At 45.0% G+C, this 18,574-nt stretch overlaps 1 protein-coding gene across 7 annotated transcripts in view; it reads right to left on the bottom strand.

The window, feature by feature from the left end:
- Window positions 1-18,574, bottom strand: part of LOC140426821 (uncharacterized) — a 416,125-nt gene that overhangs the window by 361,715 nt on the left and 35,836 nt on the right. Inside the window, exon 2 of one of the 7 annotated variants that reach the window (XM_072512039.1) lies at window positions 2,326-2,448. The exons of the other annotated variants lie outside the window; for them this stretch is intronic. The gene's annotated coding sequence lies outside the window, so the exon portion shown is untranslated. The remainder of the gene's footprint in view (window positions 1-2,325; window positions 2,449-18,574) is intronic. 7 annotated transcript variants of the gene reach the window in all.

Genomic DNA, 18,574 nt, shown 5'->3' with positions numbered 1-18,574 from the left:
ATAAACACAAAATTTTAGCAATTGATCATGTCTTAAGAGCCATTTATTGAACTACATATGGCATATTATTCACCTTACCCCAACAAATCTAGGAAACATCATCAATCCAGCAATACAGAACAGAATTCACACACATCCATAGACATTTATTGGAAACTTGCTGCACTGCTATCCTTTGAGCAGTTTGTCAATGCTCGTAACACGCAACTTGCCAATTTTCAAATGGAAACAGAATAGAAAAAGGAACAGAGAAAAAAAGGCAGGGCTATGTGGAACGAGGAGAGTGGGATCAATTGGATAGTTCTTTCAAAGAGCCAGTACAGTACAGGCAAAATGGGCTGAATGTCAGTCATGCTATGCTATTATTATTCTATGAAAATATGCAGCCTTATATTACAAAAACATTTTTAAACTCCATTTATCCAAAACATGAATATTAGAAGATATAGGCTAAATGTATATATCTATTCTTTTTAAATAATCTGCAGCAGGGTTGGAGTGGAGAAGGAGGCAGACCATGACCTAACACTACATAACCTCAGCACAAACTGAAGCATTTAAGGCACAATTTAGAATGAGTCATTTCAATGACCTGGTTCATGTAAAAAAAATCCTGCTATGTTACCTTTAAAGCAAAGATTACCAGCAAAACAAATATCAACCACCAAGACTAAACAATTGGAACACTTGCAGGGAGTGCAGACTAAATCTAGGCGCAGTTCAAAAGAGCATACTGATGGCAAATAATTTAAATCTTAACAATGATAAGTTGAGGGATGGCACGGTGGCACAGTAGCTAGCACTGCTGCCTCACGGCGCCAAGGACCCGGATTCGATCCCAGCCCGCTGTCAGTGCAGAGTTTACACATTCTCCCCATGTCTGCGTGGGTCTTACTCCCAAAACCCAAAGATGTACAGGATAGGTGGATTGGCTGGTCTAAATTGCCCCTTAATTGGAAAAGAAGAATTGGGACTCTTTATTGAACAAAAACAATGATAAGTTGCAAAACTATATAAAGAAGTTCTTAACGCATAGAAGGTCGAAGCAAAAGTCCATTTTGTTTAAAAAGCTGACCCTCTTCAAAGCAGATTCAATATATGCTTCTTCATTACCTTCCAAACCTGCGATGTCTACTGCTTAGAAAGGATAACAGCATCAGTTGCATGGGAACACCACCATCCACAAGTTCCCCGCCAAACCACACACTATCTTGACTTGGATTATATTTCCTTTCCTCTACCCTTGTTGGGTCAGAATCTTTGAACTCCCTCCCTACCTGCATTGTGGGTGTGCATACACAACATGCTGCGGCTCAAGAAGGCAGCTGACCACCCAATTCCAAAGAGTAAATGAGGGGTGAACAATAAATGCTGGCCCAGTCATCAGCACACAGATACCGAGAAAGAATAAAAGAAAATTTAAGGAATTGTTAACGATTCACATTAGAGCTGCAGTCAATTCACAGGACTCCATTAAGGATTTGGCTCAAACCAGGAAGTACAATCAGTATAGATGGAGATTAGGAATAGAACAGGGGAATAGTTAATACGTCGCCCTTGGATATAGCATTAAAAAAAAATGTTAATGCCTGCATCAATGCCGATAAACCCAAAATGGACATTTCTACTTTTAAAAGGCAACATGGAGTACGGTCAAAGGGGCGGGGGGGGGTGGGGGGTCTAGGTGACCGTCGGTGTTTTCTGTACAGACAGGGATCGACTCATGTCTGGGTGAGCCTCAGTGAATAAAATATAAACCACCTTTTGGTGATATTTCATTGAAGAGACATCAGAATGGAACAGATCAATTCTAGAGCCAACAGTTACTATTGTCTACATGTTTACTGAAGCTGTGAAACTGCCCAAACATCACGGCAGTTCAATTTTGCAGACATCAAGATGGGTGTGAAGGAAACTAGCTTAGCACAAGGTAGTACAAATGGCCAACATTTACCCCCATCATGTGGGCAATAAAATCAGCAACATTGTGGTCACATGTCAGAAATTGGCTTGTTATAGGAACAGTCAGTGTGGGAGATTTCAGAGGAAAGCCATCTCACCCAGAAGAACTCTGCCTAGAAAAGCCACAACAACTAGAGCAGTGGGGCTAATTCATTTTACCGCCAAGACAATATTTTTCACCATGGGATTCGATAACAACTTCAACTAGAAAAGCCAGAAACACTTTTTTTGGAGTAAATCATTACGAGTTCTTCAATAAACCTCCAATCTTCTTTTTCCAGTATAGTGCAATTCCCTCGCCTTCTCAGCATAACACTGCACAATCTTTCTTTTCAGAGAGCAGTCCAATTCCCTTTTGAATACCTTGATTAAACCTGTCTCAGGCATTGCATTCCAAATCTTAAAACACTTGCTCGCGGAAGTTCTCTCTCCCATGGTGCTTTTGCCAGGTACTTCCAGAAAGCCAACATCCTCATTCGAACGTGACTGTGCAACAAAATGGGTAATTGAAATGGAACAGTTAATTGACTCCTCTAAACATATCAATGCATGCGGTGTTTTTTTTTTAAAGTAATCGCCTTTTCTTCTGCTGGTATCTCATCTTATGTGACCAAGAGTAGGTGTTGTGGCTGTTACATTTGGTATTGATTAATGTTTATTATTTTATATTTAAACCTACAAGAAAACCTGACTGGTGTCCGTTTTTCAGTCACAACACTTCTCTAAAATAAATCCGGTTGTGGTCATGAGAGGTAGGACAAGGGAGAAAATAGCCCACATCTTTCCCCTGTCCAAACCAAAGTGATTATTGGTGCTTGTAACAAAGGCAATACAATAACTGTGAGGACTTTAATCTTTATGTAGACTGGATTAATCAAATTGTGATCCAAAAAGTAAATCTGTCGAATGTTTTTTTTAAAAATCCTTTTATAATCTTTGTGGTAAGTTTCCTGGAACAGTATGGTGTGCAACCAACGAGGACCAAAGCTAGATCTAGCATTGTGCAATGAGGTATATGTAATTAGTAATCTCACTGTAAAAAAAAAACGCTAATAGCAATCATGTTACAATTGAATTTCATAAGTTTTAAAACAACATACACCAATCCCAACAAGACCTTAAAAGTTAGACAAAGCCAAATGTATGAAGGGGCAGCTAACTAAGGTTGTTTGGATAAACGGTGTGGCAATTTAAAATGTGGCAAACATTTAAAGAAACTATTAACAATGTTCAAAAATCCATTGTATTGAAAGAAAAACTCAAAGGAAGATCCAATGTGGCTTCCTGAAGAAATTAATGATAGAATTAGATTAGAAGAGGAATTAGATTAAAAGAGGCTTATACTGTTGCAAAGGATGAGGGTTAACGTTGTTTAAAAACCAGCACAAGGCCACCAAAATTGCCTAAAGAAAAAAATAGAATGAGAGTAAACTAGCCAACAAGTGTACAAAAAGGAGAGCAGCCAAACTAAATGATGGTCCAATAACAGCAGAGACAGGAGAAATTAGCACCAGGAAGGAGGAAATGGCAGAGTCAAAGGCACAATATTCAGTCTTCACAGTAGAAGACACAAGTTATATATCAGGGTAAGCTAGGAGCTAATAGGAGTAAAGAAATTACGATAATCAAGATCAGTAGAGAAAAAGTACTGGAGAAACAAGGGACTAAAAGCCAACAAATTTCCCAGATGGCCTACATTATCGGGCTCTAAAAAAGAGCCAAAGAGATCATGGGCGGAATTCTCTGATAATGGGGCTATGTCCCCACACCCGTGAGAAAACGGGCACAAATCACTCTCGAATTTCCTGGAGAACGTCCAGAGTGATTCTCCGTTTTGAAGGGGGTTAGCAGGGCCCCGGAGTGCTCCCCGCAGCTCCAGCTGCTGATATGGGCCCCTGCACTTCTGGCCACGAATCCGTGCGGCAGCAGCCCCATGCAACATGGCGGACCCACAACACGGGCCGGCCCCGATAATCTAGCCCCCCCCCCCCCCGGAGATCACGCGCGCCCGCCGATCGGTGGCCCCGGATCGTGAACCTGGCCATCCTGGAGGCCCCAAACCCCCGGTGACGGATCTCCTCCTCCTCCTCTCTCTCTCTCTCTTCCTCCTCCCCCCCCCCCCCCCCCCAAACCAGGGCGGCCACTCCAAGCTCCCGCCGGGTGGAACCATGAGTGAACCATACCGGCGGGAACTTGGCCAGTTGTCGGCAGAGAATCGCCACGGGGGCCTCTTTCAATGGCCCCCGACCGGCGTCGCGTCGACTGCGCATGATTGCCGGCGATTCTCTGGTCCCCGGAAAACGCAGCAAGGCGTCGGACCCGATCGCGGCGCGGAGGCTCGGAGAATCCCGCCCCATAGATGCGCTGGTCAAGATTTTCCAAAATTCCCTTTATTCTGGAATGGTCCCAGCAGACTGGAAGCTAGTAAAAGTATTAACACTCAAGAGAGGGGGATAGAAAACAAGGACGACAGATCAATTAGCTTGACATCAGGAAATCTATTAAATTGTTCCAATGCACTGAGAAAATTATAGTTTGATAAAACAAAGCCATTATGGTCTTATGAAAGGGAAATCATGTTTGACAAATTGATACATTTTTTTGAGGATACAACTAACTGGGTAGGCAGGGTGGAGCCAGTAGATGTAATGTATCTAGATTTCCAAAAGGCATTGGATAAGATGCCAAGCAAATAATCAATATGCATTTCAAGGAGTTGGGGGTAATATTTTAGCATGGATATAAGGATTGGCAGGATATTTTCAAGTTGGAAGGCTGCAACTCTTGGGAGTGCACATTAATCAATGCTGTGGCCTCAACTATTTACCATTTATAAGAATGACTCAGAGGCAGAGCATAATATATCCAGGTCGGCTGCGTGGGAATTCAAGCTGTGAGGACTCAGACTTAAAAGAGATATAGACATGTTAATTGAATGGGCAATAAGGTAGCAGAGTATAGTGTGGAAAGTAGGAGGTAGAAATGTATGTAGCAAGACTTTAAAAAAGTAAAGTTTTTTTTAAAGCCACAAAATGTATGCTGATGCTCAGGAGGGATTTGGTACAGTGTTAGCATGCAGGCACAGCAAGCAATTAAGACGACAAATAATAATCTTTATTAGCGTCGGCTTATCACTGCAATGAGGTTTCTGTGAAAATCCACTAGTCGCCACACTACGGCGCCTGTTCAGGTGTAGAGGAAGAATTCAGAAAGCCCAATTCACCTCAAACACCTCTTTTGGGACTTGCGGGAGGAAACCGGAGCACCCGGAGGAAACCCTACAGACACGGAGAGAATGTTCCGATTCCGCAGTGACCCAAGCCGGGAATTGAACCCGGTTTCCTGGCACTGTGACGCAACAGTGCTAACCAGTGTGCTACGCATGCTGGCTTTTATTGCAAGGAGATTGGGACACAATCGGTTTTACCAGGGAGGTCACACATGGAATACTTCTGGTCTCTTAACATTAAGGACAGACAAACTTGCATTGGAGATGGTACGGCAAAGGTTCACTAGCTTGGTCCCTGGGGTGAGAGTTGACCCTTGTAGAGAGGCTGGGTAAATTGGGTCCATGTTCTCTTGAGTTTTGAAGAATGAGGAGTGATCTCATTAAATCGTACAAGACTCTGAAGCCTTTTTAGAAGGACTATTTTCTCTAGCTGGGGAGTCTACTACACAGGCACAATCAGGTCAAGGGACCAATCATTTAAGACTGCAATGAGGAAAGGTTTCTTCGAGCAAAGCAGGTTTAGTCTTTGGAATAGTTAACCCAAGATGGTTTTGGATGCACCATTTTAAAATATATTCAAGGCTGAAAGAGACAAATTTTTGTATGTCAGGAATTCTAAGGATCTGGGGTGAGCAGGAAAGTGGAGTTTATGCCAAAGATCAGCCATGATCACACTGAACTCCAGAGCAGGTTCAATGGGTCATATGGTCTACTGATGCTCGTATTTCCTGGTGTTCTTATGACTGCAGGCTTGTTCCATTTACCAAGTAACAAGTCTTGATGTAAAATCAGAATGGTTACACGTCATCTCTCTGTAGTTAAGCCCCATTCCCTATTACTTCCCTGTAGCCCTGCAAATCTTCCCTCTTCAGATTATTATCCAGTTTCCGAAGGAAAGCCATGATTCAATGTTTCTAGCCATATTCTCAAGCAGTTCATTCCCCATTTGCCGAGTAACATGATTTTCCCCATGCCGCTTCTGGTTCTTTTGCCAAACACATTGGAATCAGTATCCTCTGGTTTTCAGCCCTTCCCCCAATGGAAACAGCTTCTCCCTATATACTCTGTCTGGACTCCAAATTTTTAATTCTTCTCTGGCCACGGGAAAGGTGCCAGAGGACTGAAGAACCGTGGATGTAGTCCCACTATTTAAGAAAGGCTGTAGGGATAAGCCAGCGAACTACAGGCCAGCAAGTCTCAAGTCAGTGGTGTCATAGATGTTTACAGCATGGAAACAGGCCCTTCGACCCATGCCGCCCAGTTTCTATCACTAAGCTAGTCCCACTTGCCCGCATTTGGCCCATATTCCTCTATACCTACCCTGCCCATGTAACTGTCTAACTGCTCTTTAAAGGACAAAATTGTACTCATCTCTACCACTGCCTCTGGCAGTCTATTCCAGATGTTCACCACCATCTGTGTGTGAAGAAATGTCTCCTCTGGTCTCTTTTATATCTCTCCCCTTAAACCTATGCCCTCTAGTTCTAGACTCCACTACCTTTGGGAAAATATGTTGACTATCTACCTGATCTATGCTCCTCATTATTTTAGACTGATTACCCCTAAGCCTCCTACGCTCCAGGGGAAAAAGTTCCAGCCTATCCATCCTCTCCTTGTAACTCAGACCATTGAGTCCTGGTAGCATCCTTAAAAATCTCTTCTGCACTTTTTCTAGTTTTAACAATATCCTTCCTATAATAGGGTGACCAGAACTGAACACAGTATTCCATGTGTGGTCTTACCAATGTCTTGTACAACTTCAACAAGAAGTCTTAACTCCTGATATTCAATATTCTGACCAAAAATACCTATCTTGCTGAATGCAGTCTTCACCACCCTCTTCACCTACGACTCCACCTTCAAGGAGCTATGAACCTGTACTCCTAGATCTCTTTGTTTTATAACTCTCCCCAACTCCCTACCATTAACTGAGTAGGTCCTGCCCATATCTACCAAAAAGCATCACCTCACATTTACCCAAATTAAACTCCATCTGCCATTCATTGGCCCACTGACCCAATTGATCAAGATCCTGTTGCAATCTTATATAACCTTCTTCACTATCCACTATGCCACCAATCTTGGTGTCATCTGCTAACTTACTAACCATGCCTCCTACATTCTCACCCAAATCATTTATACATATATAATAAATAAGTGGACCCAGCACCGACCCCTGAAGCACATCGCTGGTTACAGGCCTCAAATTTGAAAAACAATCCTCCACAAGCACCTTTTGGCTTCGGTTGCCAAGCCAAGTTTGATTCCAATTGGCTACCTCACCTTGGATTCCGAGAGATTTAACCTACCATGCTGTACCTTATCAAAAGGTCTTGCTAAAGTCCATGTAGACAACGTCGACAGCACGGCCCTCACCTACCTTCTTGGTTATTCCTTCAAAAAACTCCAACAAATTCGTGAGACATGACTTGCCTCTCCAAACCCATGCTGACTTTCCCTAATCAGCCTTTGCCTGTCTAAATGCCTGGAGATCCTCTCCCTCACAATACCTTCAAACAACTTACCCACTACAGAAATAAGTCTCACTGGTCTGTAGTTCCCAGGCTTATCCCTACAGCCCTTATTAAACAAGGGCACAACATTTGCTAATCACCAATCTTCAGGCACCTTTCCTGTGGCTGTCAATGATTCAAATATCTCAGCTAGGGGGCCAGCAATTTCCTCCGTAGCCTCCCACAACGTCCCAAGATACATTTCATCAGTTCCCGGGGATTTATCTATCTTGATGCGCTTTAATATCATAGAATTTACAGTGCAGAAGGCGACCTTTTGGATCACTGAGTCTGCACAGGCCCTTGGAAAGAGCACCCCACTTAAGCCCACACCTCCACCCTATCCCCATAACCCATTAACCCCAGCTAGCCTTTTTGGACACTATGGGCAATTTATCATGACCAATCCACCTAACATGCACATCTTTGGTCTGTGGGAGGAAACTGGAGCACCCGGAGGAAACCCACGCAGACAGAGAAAACATGCAGACTCCACACGGACAGTGACCCAAGTCGGGAATCGAACCAGAGACCCTGGAGCTGTGAAGAAACTGTGCTAACCACTGTGCTGCCATGATGCCCTCTAGCACTTCCTTCTCTGTAATATGTACACTCAAGACATCACTTTTTATTTCCCAATTTCCTTAACTTTTGTGCCTTTCTCAACAGTAAAGACTGATGAGAAATATTCATTTAGGACCTCTCCCGTTCATTGCGGATCCACACGTAGATGACCTTGGTTATCCTCAAGAGGCCCTACCCTCTCCCTTGTCACTCTTTTGACCTTTATGTATCTGTAAAAGCTCTTTGGATTTTCTTTTGCCTTATCTGCTCTCCTGATTTCTCGCTCAACTCTACTCCGACAAGCCCTATACTCAAAGGATCCACTTGATCCCAGCTGCCTATGCATGTCATTTGCCTCCTTCTTCCTTCGATATCCCGAGTCATTCAGGGTTCCCTACTTCTACCAGACTTACCCTTCACCTTTTTCTTTTCATGTACTTAATGATCTGTTGAGCTGCTCGCAGAAAAATACTTTTCACTGTACCTTGGTACACGTGACAATAAACAAAATCCACAAGAGGAATGTGCTCACCCTGAACACTAGTTAACACCCTTTTGAAAGACTCCAACGAAAACCAGCTGTCCCCTTGCCAGTAAACAGGCTCCCCAAGTCAACTTTTGAAAGTTCCCGCCTAAACCATCAAAATTGGCTGTCCGATTTGTAATGGTCCCACCTCTCCCAGAACTGGTTCCAATGTCCCAGAAATCTGAATCCCTCCCTCCTGCACCATCTCTCAAGCCATGCATTCATCTGGTCTATCCTGGGGAAACTAAGATTCTCTCCTTCAGGACTTTCTCGATCTCCACTTGCAGAGGCAAGGTTTGATCAGGAATAGTCAGCATGGCTTTGTCAGAGGGAGGTCATGCCTAACAAATTTGATTGATTTGTTTGAGCACATGACCAAGTGTGTAGATAAGGGTAGCGCAGTTGATGTAGTTTACATGGATTTCAGCAAAACATTTGACAAGGTCCCACATGGGATACAGGGGAACTTGAAACGGTGGATTCAAAGCTGACTCAGCTGTAAGAAAGAGGGTGATGAGACACAGATGCTTTAGTGACTGGAATACCACAGGGATTTGTGCCCCTATTATTCGTCATTTACATAAATGACTTAGATGACTATGTAGGGGGTAGGAAAAGTTTGCGGATGACTCCAATATAGGCCGGATGGTTAGGCCGAGGGTCTTGGATTGCAGGAAGATATCAACGTGATGGTCAAATGGGCAGAAAAGTGGCAGATGGAATTGAGGTGTTACACTTTGGACGGAGCAATTTGACAAAGAAAATCCAATGAATGGCACCACACTGAGAAGTCCTGAGGAACAAAGAGACCTTGGCATGTTTGTAAATAGATCTCTGAAGGCAGGCGTGCAGGTTAATAGGGTGGTGAAGGAGGAATATGGTACACTTGCCTTTCTCAATCGTGGCATAGATTAAAAAAAGCAAGGAAGTCATGTTGGAGTTATATAGAACATTGCGAGGCCACATTGGAGGACTGTGTGCAGTTCTGGTCACCACATTACAGGAAGGATGTGATTGCACTGGAACGGGTGCAGAGGCGTTTCACCAGGATGTTGCCTGGGATGAAACATTTTCCGAGACTCATGCGCGAAGACACCCAGATCCCTCTGCACCGAAGCACTCCCAAGTTCCTCTCCATTTAGATAATAAAAGTTACCTTTCCAAAATGGATAACCTCACACTTATCCACTTGAACTTCACCTGTCAAATTTTGGCACACTCACCAAACCTATCTATATCCATTTGTACATTTCTTATTTCCTCATTACAATTTACTATCCCACCTATTTTAGTGTCATCTGTAAATTTGGCTATTGTACCTTCTATATCTACATCCAAGTCATTTGTAAATAGTTGGGGTCCTAAGGGCCGAACTAGTGGCACCCCATCTTGCCAACCAGAAGACGACCCATTTATCCTAATTCTCTGCCTTCTGTCAGTTAGCAAGTCAATAAATTGCCCCTAATCCCACGTGATGTTAGCTTGCGAATTAACCATTTGTATAGCACCTTATCAAATGCCTTCTGGAAGTCCAGATATATTACAAACTCTTAATTAGTTAAACGTGATTTATCCTTCATAAAACATGCCGACTCCGATGGATGGTGTTTTGACTTTCCAAATGTCCCGTTATTACTTCCTTAAAAATGGATTCTATCAATTTCCCAATGACATATAGTATGCCACTTTCTGTCTCCTTATTCTTTTTTGAATAAGCGTGTTACATTAGCATTTTTCCAATCCACCTTTTCCGCATCCAGAGACTAGCTCTGCTGCCACTTCCTTTAAGACCCTAGGATGTAGACCATCAGGCCCTGGAGACTTGTCTGCCTTCAATCCCAGTAGTGTGATTAGTATTTTTTCCCTATTGATGATTGTTCTAAATTCCTCCCTTTCTATTACCTCTGCATTACTGGTTACTATTCGGATTGTCCTAGTGTCCTCCATGGTACTAGTCTTTTCGGCGGGAATTCAGCTGTTGGAGTGGGCGGAGCTACAGAGTCGAGCGGTGAGTATTTAAACTAGCTGCTTCGCACAGCGGCCACAGGGTCTATGGGGATAAATTTGAAGAGTGACATCACAGCAAAGCAGTGACCTGATTGGCTGGTAACAAAAGTGCTCCAATTAGCAGTAGCTGGGAGAAATTTAACTCTTCGTGTGTTGGTAAGTATTGTGATTGGCAAGTAAAATCTTTATTCCTTTCACTTATTCATTATTTGATATTATATTTGTAATCAGTTACGGTAAAGTGTAAAAATGGCAGGAGATCCCAGACCCGTGTTATGCTCCTCGTGCTCAATGTGGGAGTTCAGGGACGCGGCCGATGCCCCTGACTCCTTCATGTGCGGGAAGTGTGTCCAGCTGCAGCTCCTGTTAGACCGCATGACGGCTCTGGAGCTGCGGATGGACTCACTTTGGAGCATCCGCGATGCTGAGGAGGTTGTGGATAGCACGTTCAGTGAGTTGGTCACACTGCAGATTAGGATTGGTGAGGGAGACAGGGAATAGGTGACCAAAAGGCAGAGAAAGAGCAGGAAGGCAGTGCAGGTGTTCCCTGCAGTCATCTCCCTCCAAAGCAGGTATATCGTTTTGGATACTGTTAGGGGAGATGACTCCCCAGGGGAAGGCAGTAGTAGCCAGGTTCATGGCACCGTGGCTGGCTCTGCTGCACAGAAGGACGGGAAAAAGACTGGCAGGGCTTTGGTCATAGGGGATTCAATCTAAGGGGAGTCGACAGGCGTTTCTTTGGTCGAAAACGAGACTCCCGAATGGTATGCTGCCTCCCGGGTGCACGGATCAGGGATGTCTCAGATCGGCTGCAGGACATACTGAAGGGGGAGGGTGAACAGCCAGTTATCGTGGTGCATGTAGGCACCAACGATATAGGTACAAAACAGGATGAGGTCCTACAATCAGAATCTAGGGAGTTAGGAGATAAGTTAAAAAGTAGGACCTCAAAGATAGTAATCTCAGGATTGCTACCAGTGCCACGAGACAGTCAGAGTAGATATTCAAGAATAGTCAGAATGAATACGTGGCTTGAGAGATGGTGCAGGAGGGAGGGGTTCAGATTTCTGGGACATTGGAACCGGTTCTGGGGGGCAGTGGTACCATTACAAATCGGTTGGTCTACACCTGGGCAGGACTGGAACCAATGTCCTAGGGGGTGCTTTTGCTAACTGTTGGGGAGGTTTTAAACTAATGTGGCAGGGGGATGGGAACCAGATGGGAAGTTAGAGGTCAGTAAAGAGGCAGCAACTAAAGCCAGTAAGGTACTAGATAATAAACTCATTGTGACTAAGGGGAAGAGTAGACAGGGAAGAGATGATGAACGCAAAGGGACAGGTGGTCTGAGGTGCATTTGTTTTAATGCGAGAAGTGTAGCAGGTAAGGCAGATGAACTTAGGGCTTGGATTCGTACCTGGGAATATGATGTTATTGGTATTACTGAGACTTGGTTGCGGGAAGGGCAAGATTGGCAACAAAATATCCCAGGGTATAGATGCTTCAGGAGGGATAGAGATTGAGGTAAAAGATGTGGAGGAGTTGCATTACTGGTCAGAGATGATATCACAGCTGCGATTGAGGGCACTATGGAGGATTCAAGCACTGAGGCAATATGGGTAGAGCTACGAAATAGGAAAGGTGCAGTAACATTGTTGGGACTTTACTACAGGCCTCCCAAAAGCGAGCGTGAAGTAGAGGTACAAATATGTAGACAGATTATAGAAAAATGTAGGAGCAATAGGGTGGTCGTGATGGGAGATTTTAACTTCCCCAACATTGAATGGGACTCATGTAGTGTTGGAGGCATAGATGGAGCAGAATTTGTAAAGAGCATCCAGGAGAGTATTTAGAGCAGTATGTAAATAGTCTAACTCGGGAAGGGACCATACTGGACCTGGTACTGGGGAATGATCCCGCCAGGTGCTTGAAGTTTCAGTCGGTGATTACTCTGGGAATAGCGATCACAATTCCGTAAGTTTTAGAATACTCATGGACAAAGACGAGAGTGGTCCTAAAGGAAGAGTGCTGAATTGGGCAAAGGCCAAGTATAATAAAATTCGGCAGGAGCTAGGGAATGTGGATTGGGAGCAGCTGTTTAAGGGTAAATCCACATTTGAAATGTGGGAGTCTTTTAAGGAAAGGTTGATTAGAGTGCGGACAGACATGTCCCTGTGAAAATGAGGGATAGAAATTGCAAGATTAGGGAACCATGGATGATGAGTGGAATTGTGAGACTAGCTAAGATGAAAAAGGAAGCATACATAAGATCTAGGCGACTTAAAACTGATGAAGCTTTGGAGGAATCTCGGGAAAGTAAGACAAATCTCAAACGCGCAATAAAGAGGGCTAAAAGGGGTCATGAATTATCTTTGGCTAACAGGGTTAAGGAAAATCCCAAAGCCTTTCATTCGTATATAAGGAGCATGAGGGTAATTAGAGAAAGGATTGGCCCACTCAAAAACAAGAAGGAATTTATGCGTGGAGTCAGAGGAAATGGGTGAGATTCTTAATGAGTACTTTGCATCAGTATTCACCAAGGAGAGGGACATGACGGACGTTGCGGTTAAGGATGGATGTTTAAATACTCTAGGTCAAGTCGGCATAAGGAAGGGGGAAGTTTTGGGTATTCTAAAAGGCATTAAAGGTGGACAAGTCCCCAGGTCAGGATGGGATCTATCCCAGGTTACGGAGGGAAGCGAGGGGAGAAATAGCTGGGGCCTCAACAGATATCTTTGCAGCATCCTTGAGCACGGATGAGGTCCCGGAGGACTGGAGAAAAACGTTGTCCCTTTGTTAAAGAAGGGTAACAGGGATAATCCAGGAAATGATAGACCTGTGAGCTTGACGTCAGTCGGAGGCAAACTGTTGGAGAAGATACTGAGGGATAGGATCTAGTCACATTTGGAAGAAAATAGACTTATCAGTGATAGGCAGCATGGTTTGGTGCAGGGAAGGTCATGTCTTACAAACCTAATAGAATTCTTTGAGGAAGTGACAAAGTTTCCCATGGCAGGTTGATGGAAAAAGTGAAGTCGCATGGGGTTCAGGATGTGTTACATGGATAAAGACCTGGTTGGGCAACAGGAGACAGAGAGTAGTGGTGGAAGGGACTGTCTCAAAATGGAGAAAGGTGACTAGTGGTGTTCCACAGGGATCCGTACTCGGACCACTGTGGTTTGTGATATATGATCTGGACAACGGTATAGGTGGTCTGATTAGCAAGTTTGCAGATGATACTAAGATTGGTGGAGTTGCAGATAGCGAGGGGGACTGTCAGAGAATACAGCAAAATATAGATAGATTGGAGAGTTGGGCAGAGAAATGGCAAATGGAGTTCAATCCAGGCAAATGCATTTTGTAAGATCCAATTCAAGAGCGGACTATACCATCAATGGAGGAGTCCTGGAGAAAATTGATGTACAGAGAAATCTGGGAGTTCAGGTCCATTGTATCCTGAAGGTGGCAACGCAGGTCGATAGAGTGGTCAAGAAGGCATACAGCATGCTTGCCTTCATCGGACGGGGTACTGAGTACAAGAGTCGGCAGGTCATGTTACAGTTGTATAGGACTTTTGGTTAGGCCACATTTGGAATACTGCATGCAGTTCTGGTCGCCACATTACCAGAAGGATGTGGATGCTTTAGAGAGGGTGCAGAGGAGGTTCACCAGGATGTTGCCTGGTATGGAGGGTGCTAGCTATGAAGAAAGGTTAAGTAGATTAGGATGGTTTTCGTTGGAAAGACGGAGGTTGATGGAGGACCTGATTGAGGTCTACAAAATTATGAGAGGTATGGACAGGGTGGATAGCAACAAGCTTTTTCCAAGAGTGGGGGTGTCAATTACAAGGGGTCACGATTTCAAGGTGAGAGGGGGAAAGTTTAAGGGAGATGTGCGTGGAAAGTTTTTTACGCAGAGGGTGGTGGGTGCCTGGAACGCTTTGCTAGCGGAGGTGATAGAGGCGGGCACGATAGCATCATTTAAGATGCATCTAGAAAGATATATGAACGGGCGGGGAACAGAGGGAAGTAGATCCTTGGAAAATAGGCGACAGGTTTAGACAAAAGGATCTGGATCGGCGCAGGCTGGGAGGGCCGAAGGGCCTGTTCCTGTGCTGTAATTTTCTTTGTTCCATAGTGGAAATGGAGGCAAAATATTGATTTCATGTCTCCGCCATTTCGGTGTTCTCCACTATTAACTCCCCGGTCTCACCCGCCGAGAGACTAACATTCACTTTAGCTACTCTCTTCCCTTTTATATACTTGAAGAAGTTTTTGTTATTTGCTATCCTTTTTTATATCTTATGCTAGTTTTCTTTCCTAAATTTACCTTTACTCTTTTTATTACTTTTTTGGTAACCCTTTGTTGATCTTTAAAAGTTCTTCCAGCCTGCCAGGGGCCTCTGCAATACGGCACGCCTTTGATTTTGTCTTTACGTTGTCTTCAACTTCCTTGCTTAGCCAAGGGTATTTCCCCCCGCACTTGCAATCTTTTTTCTGCTCTAGAATATATTTTAGTTGAGTTGAATTTAGTAACTCTTTAAACAACTGCCACTGCTCATTTACCACTTTTAGGCTTCCTGCCCAATCTATTTGAGCCAAATTTGTCTTCATGCCAATGTAATTACCTTTGTTTAACTCCAGAACTCTAGTGTGGGACTCCAGTTACTCGCTCTCCATCTGAATTTGAAATTCTATCATGCTGTCATCACTCTTCATTAGAGGATCCTGAACTACGAAGTCATTAATTAATCCCTCCTCACTACACAATACCAAATCCAGAATAGCCACTCATTGGTTGGCTCCACAACATATTGCTCCAAGAAACCATCTCTTTTTTTTTTAAAAAAAGGAGGATACATACCTTATATTTAGAGTACCCAATTATTGTTTTTCTCCCAATTAATGGGCAATTTAGTGTGGCCAATCCACCTAACCTGCACATCTTTGGGTTGTGGGGTTGAAACCCATGCAGACATGGGGAGAATGTGCAAACTCCACACGGACAGTGACCCAGGGCCGGGATTCGAACCCGGGTCCTCAGCGCCGCAGTCCCAGTGCTAACCACTGCGCCACATGCTGTCCCAAGAAAACATCTCTAACCCATTCAATGAATTCTCTCTCGAGGCTACCCTTGCCAATTTGTTTAATCCAGTCCAAATGCATATTAAAATCACTCATGATTATTGTGGTACCTTTCTTACAAGCCTCCAATATTTCCGGGTTTATACTGTGCCCCTCTGCAGAACTACTGTTTGGGGACCTACAGATTACTCCGACCAGGGACTTACTCCCATCGTGGACTTCTTTCCTTTTGCTGTTTCTTATTTCTACCCAGAGTTATTCCACATCTTGAGCTCCAGTACAGGTATCATTTCTCACCACAGCACTGATTCCTTCCTTTACCCAAGCTACACAACCTTCTTTTCCTGTCTATCCTTCCAAATACTGAGTACCCTTGGATAGTCAATTCCCAAACCTGGTCTCCTTGCAATCATGGCTCAGTAATTGTCACCAAATCATACCCCTTTGTCTCTATTTGCGCTGTTAACTCATGAACTTTGTTTCAAATCTTTGTGCATTCAGACACAAAGCCTTTAAGTTTCTTCTATTACCAAATTTCCCTTCTCTGGTCAGATTCCTTGGTGCAATATTACTTTCACACATTCTGTCCCTTTTATTTTCTGGTAACAATCCATCTCATCATTAACGTGCACTCCTACCCTCTCCAGACCCTGTGCCAATTAGCTCAGGGCACAGGTAGTAATCTGGAGATTGTCAGCTTTTTAAATTTAGCCCCAAGCTACTCATATTCCTTCAGCAGAACCTCTATTCCTGTCTACCCATGTCATTGGTACATACATGGACCACAGCAACTGGATTTTTAACCTCCCACCCCCCTCTGCAGCACAGATGAGATATCCCGAATCAGAGTACCAGGCAGGCAACACAACCATCGGGACTCTCCATCCTGGTCACAGAGAACAGTGCCCAAGCCCCGAAGTATATTATTCCCAATTAAGACTATATTTTTCTGGTGGATAAAGGGGGGGGGGGGGGGGGGTGAGAGACCCCCAGTTAGGATAGTCGCATGATAGTGAGGGGATTAGGAGGTCCAGTCAAGAGGTCAAGGGTGCTTGCGCAAAGTTTAAAGGCAGATGTAGCAATGCTGCAGAAGACTCACTGGAGGGTGAAGGACCAGGTGAGACTGAAAAAAGGGCTGGGTTAGCCAGGTATTTCTCTCTGGATTTGATGGAAGGGCTTGAGCGGTAGCGGTAATGGTCAGCAAAAGGGTACGGTTCCAAATGGAGAAGGTGGTCTCAGATCAGGGGGGGGTCGATTTGCGATTGTGACAGGGGCGCTGAAGGCGAGGCTAGTGGCGCTGATAAGTGTATATGGTCCCAATTGGGATGATGTGGGATGTGCGAAGGTGGTGTGTGGGGGGGGTAGCAATTATAATCAATAAGCGGGTTCAATTTGAGGCGGAGGGCTTAGTCGCAGACGGCGGGGGCAGTTTTCCTTATGGTAAGGGGCAAGCTGGAGGGGAGAAGAGTGGTGCTGGTGAACATATATGCGCCAAAAGTTGATAATGGGGGGGGGGGGGGGTTACTTGCAGGTGAACGATACGGGGGAGGTTTCAGCAGCAACCCTGTGGGAGGCACTGAAGGCAGAACTGAGGGGGGAGCTGATCTCAATTCGGGCTCACAGGGTCGGGGCGGACAGAGCAGAAATGGACAGATTGGTTAGAGAAATTCACCGGATAGATGAGGAGCACGCAGGGTCCCCGGGGGAGGACCTACTCAGGGAGACGCGGAGATTGCAGGCGGAACTGGGGGTGCTATCCACGAGTAGGGCCGTGGAACAACTTAGGAAGGTGATGGGAGTGGTGTAAGAGCATGGGAAGAAGGCCAGCAGACTGCTAGCACAGCAACTCAGGAAGAGGGAGGCGACCAGGGAAATAAGTAGAGTGGTTGATGGGGAGGGGAGCAGAGTGGAGGACCCGGCAGGACTGAATAAGGTATTTCGGGACTTCTATAGCAAGCTGTACACTTCAGAACCCCCGGAAGAGCCGGAGGAGATGAAAAGGTTCCTGTATGGACTAACCTTCCCAAAAGTAGGCAGGGGACTAGTGGACGGGCTGGAGGCCCCGATTAGAGCGGAGGAGGTATTGGGGGGCCTAAAGGCCATGCAGTCGGGGAAAGCCCCGGGACCGGGTGGATGCCCAGTAGAGTTTTACAAGACGTTCTTGGAGATAGTGGGACCGGTCCTGACAAGGGTTTTTAATGAGGCAAGGGACAGAGGGACCCTGCCACCGACGATGTCGCAGGCCACCACCTCGCTGATACTAAAGCAGGACAAGGACCCGGAATCCTGTGGGTCATACAGGCCAATCTCCCTGATCAATGTGGATGCCAAGCTCCTGGCCAAGGTCCTGGCGATTAGAATTGAGGACTGCGTACCGGAGGTGATTGGGGACGATCAGACAGGGTTTCTGAAAGGCAGGCAGCTGACAGCTAACTTCAGAAGATTGCTTAATGTGATCATGATGCCCCCGACGGGCAAGGAGGTGGAAGTAGTGGTGGCAATGGACGCTGAGAAGGCCTCGACCGGGTGGAGTGGGGCTATTTGTGGGAGGTGCTTGGATGGTTTGGGTTCGGGGAGGGACTGGTTAATTGGGTCAGACTATTGTACCAGGCCGCAAAAGCTAGCATTAGGACGAACAGGATAATGATCAGATTATTTCAGACTACACCGCGGGACCAGACAGGGGTGCCCA

The sequence above is a fragment of the Scyliorhinus torazame genome, chromosome 7 (genome assembly GCF_047496885.1).
Source record: "Scyliorhinus torazame isolate Kashiwa2021f chromosome 7, sScyTor2.1, whole genome shotgun sequence".
NCBI classification, from domain to species: Eukaryota; Metazoa; Chordata; class Chondrichthyes; order Carcharhiniformes; family Scyliorhinidae; genus Scyliorhinus; species Scyliorhinus torazame.
This window is presented reverse-complemented; position numbering and strand designations above follow the sequence as displayed.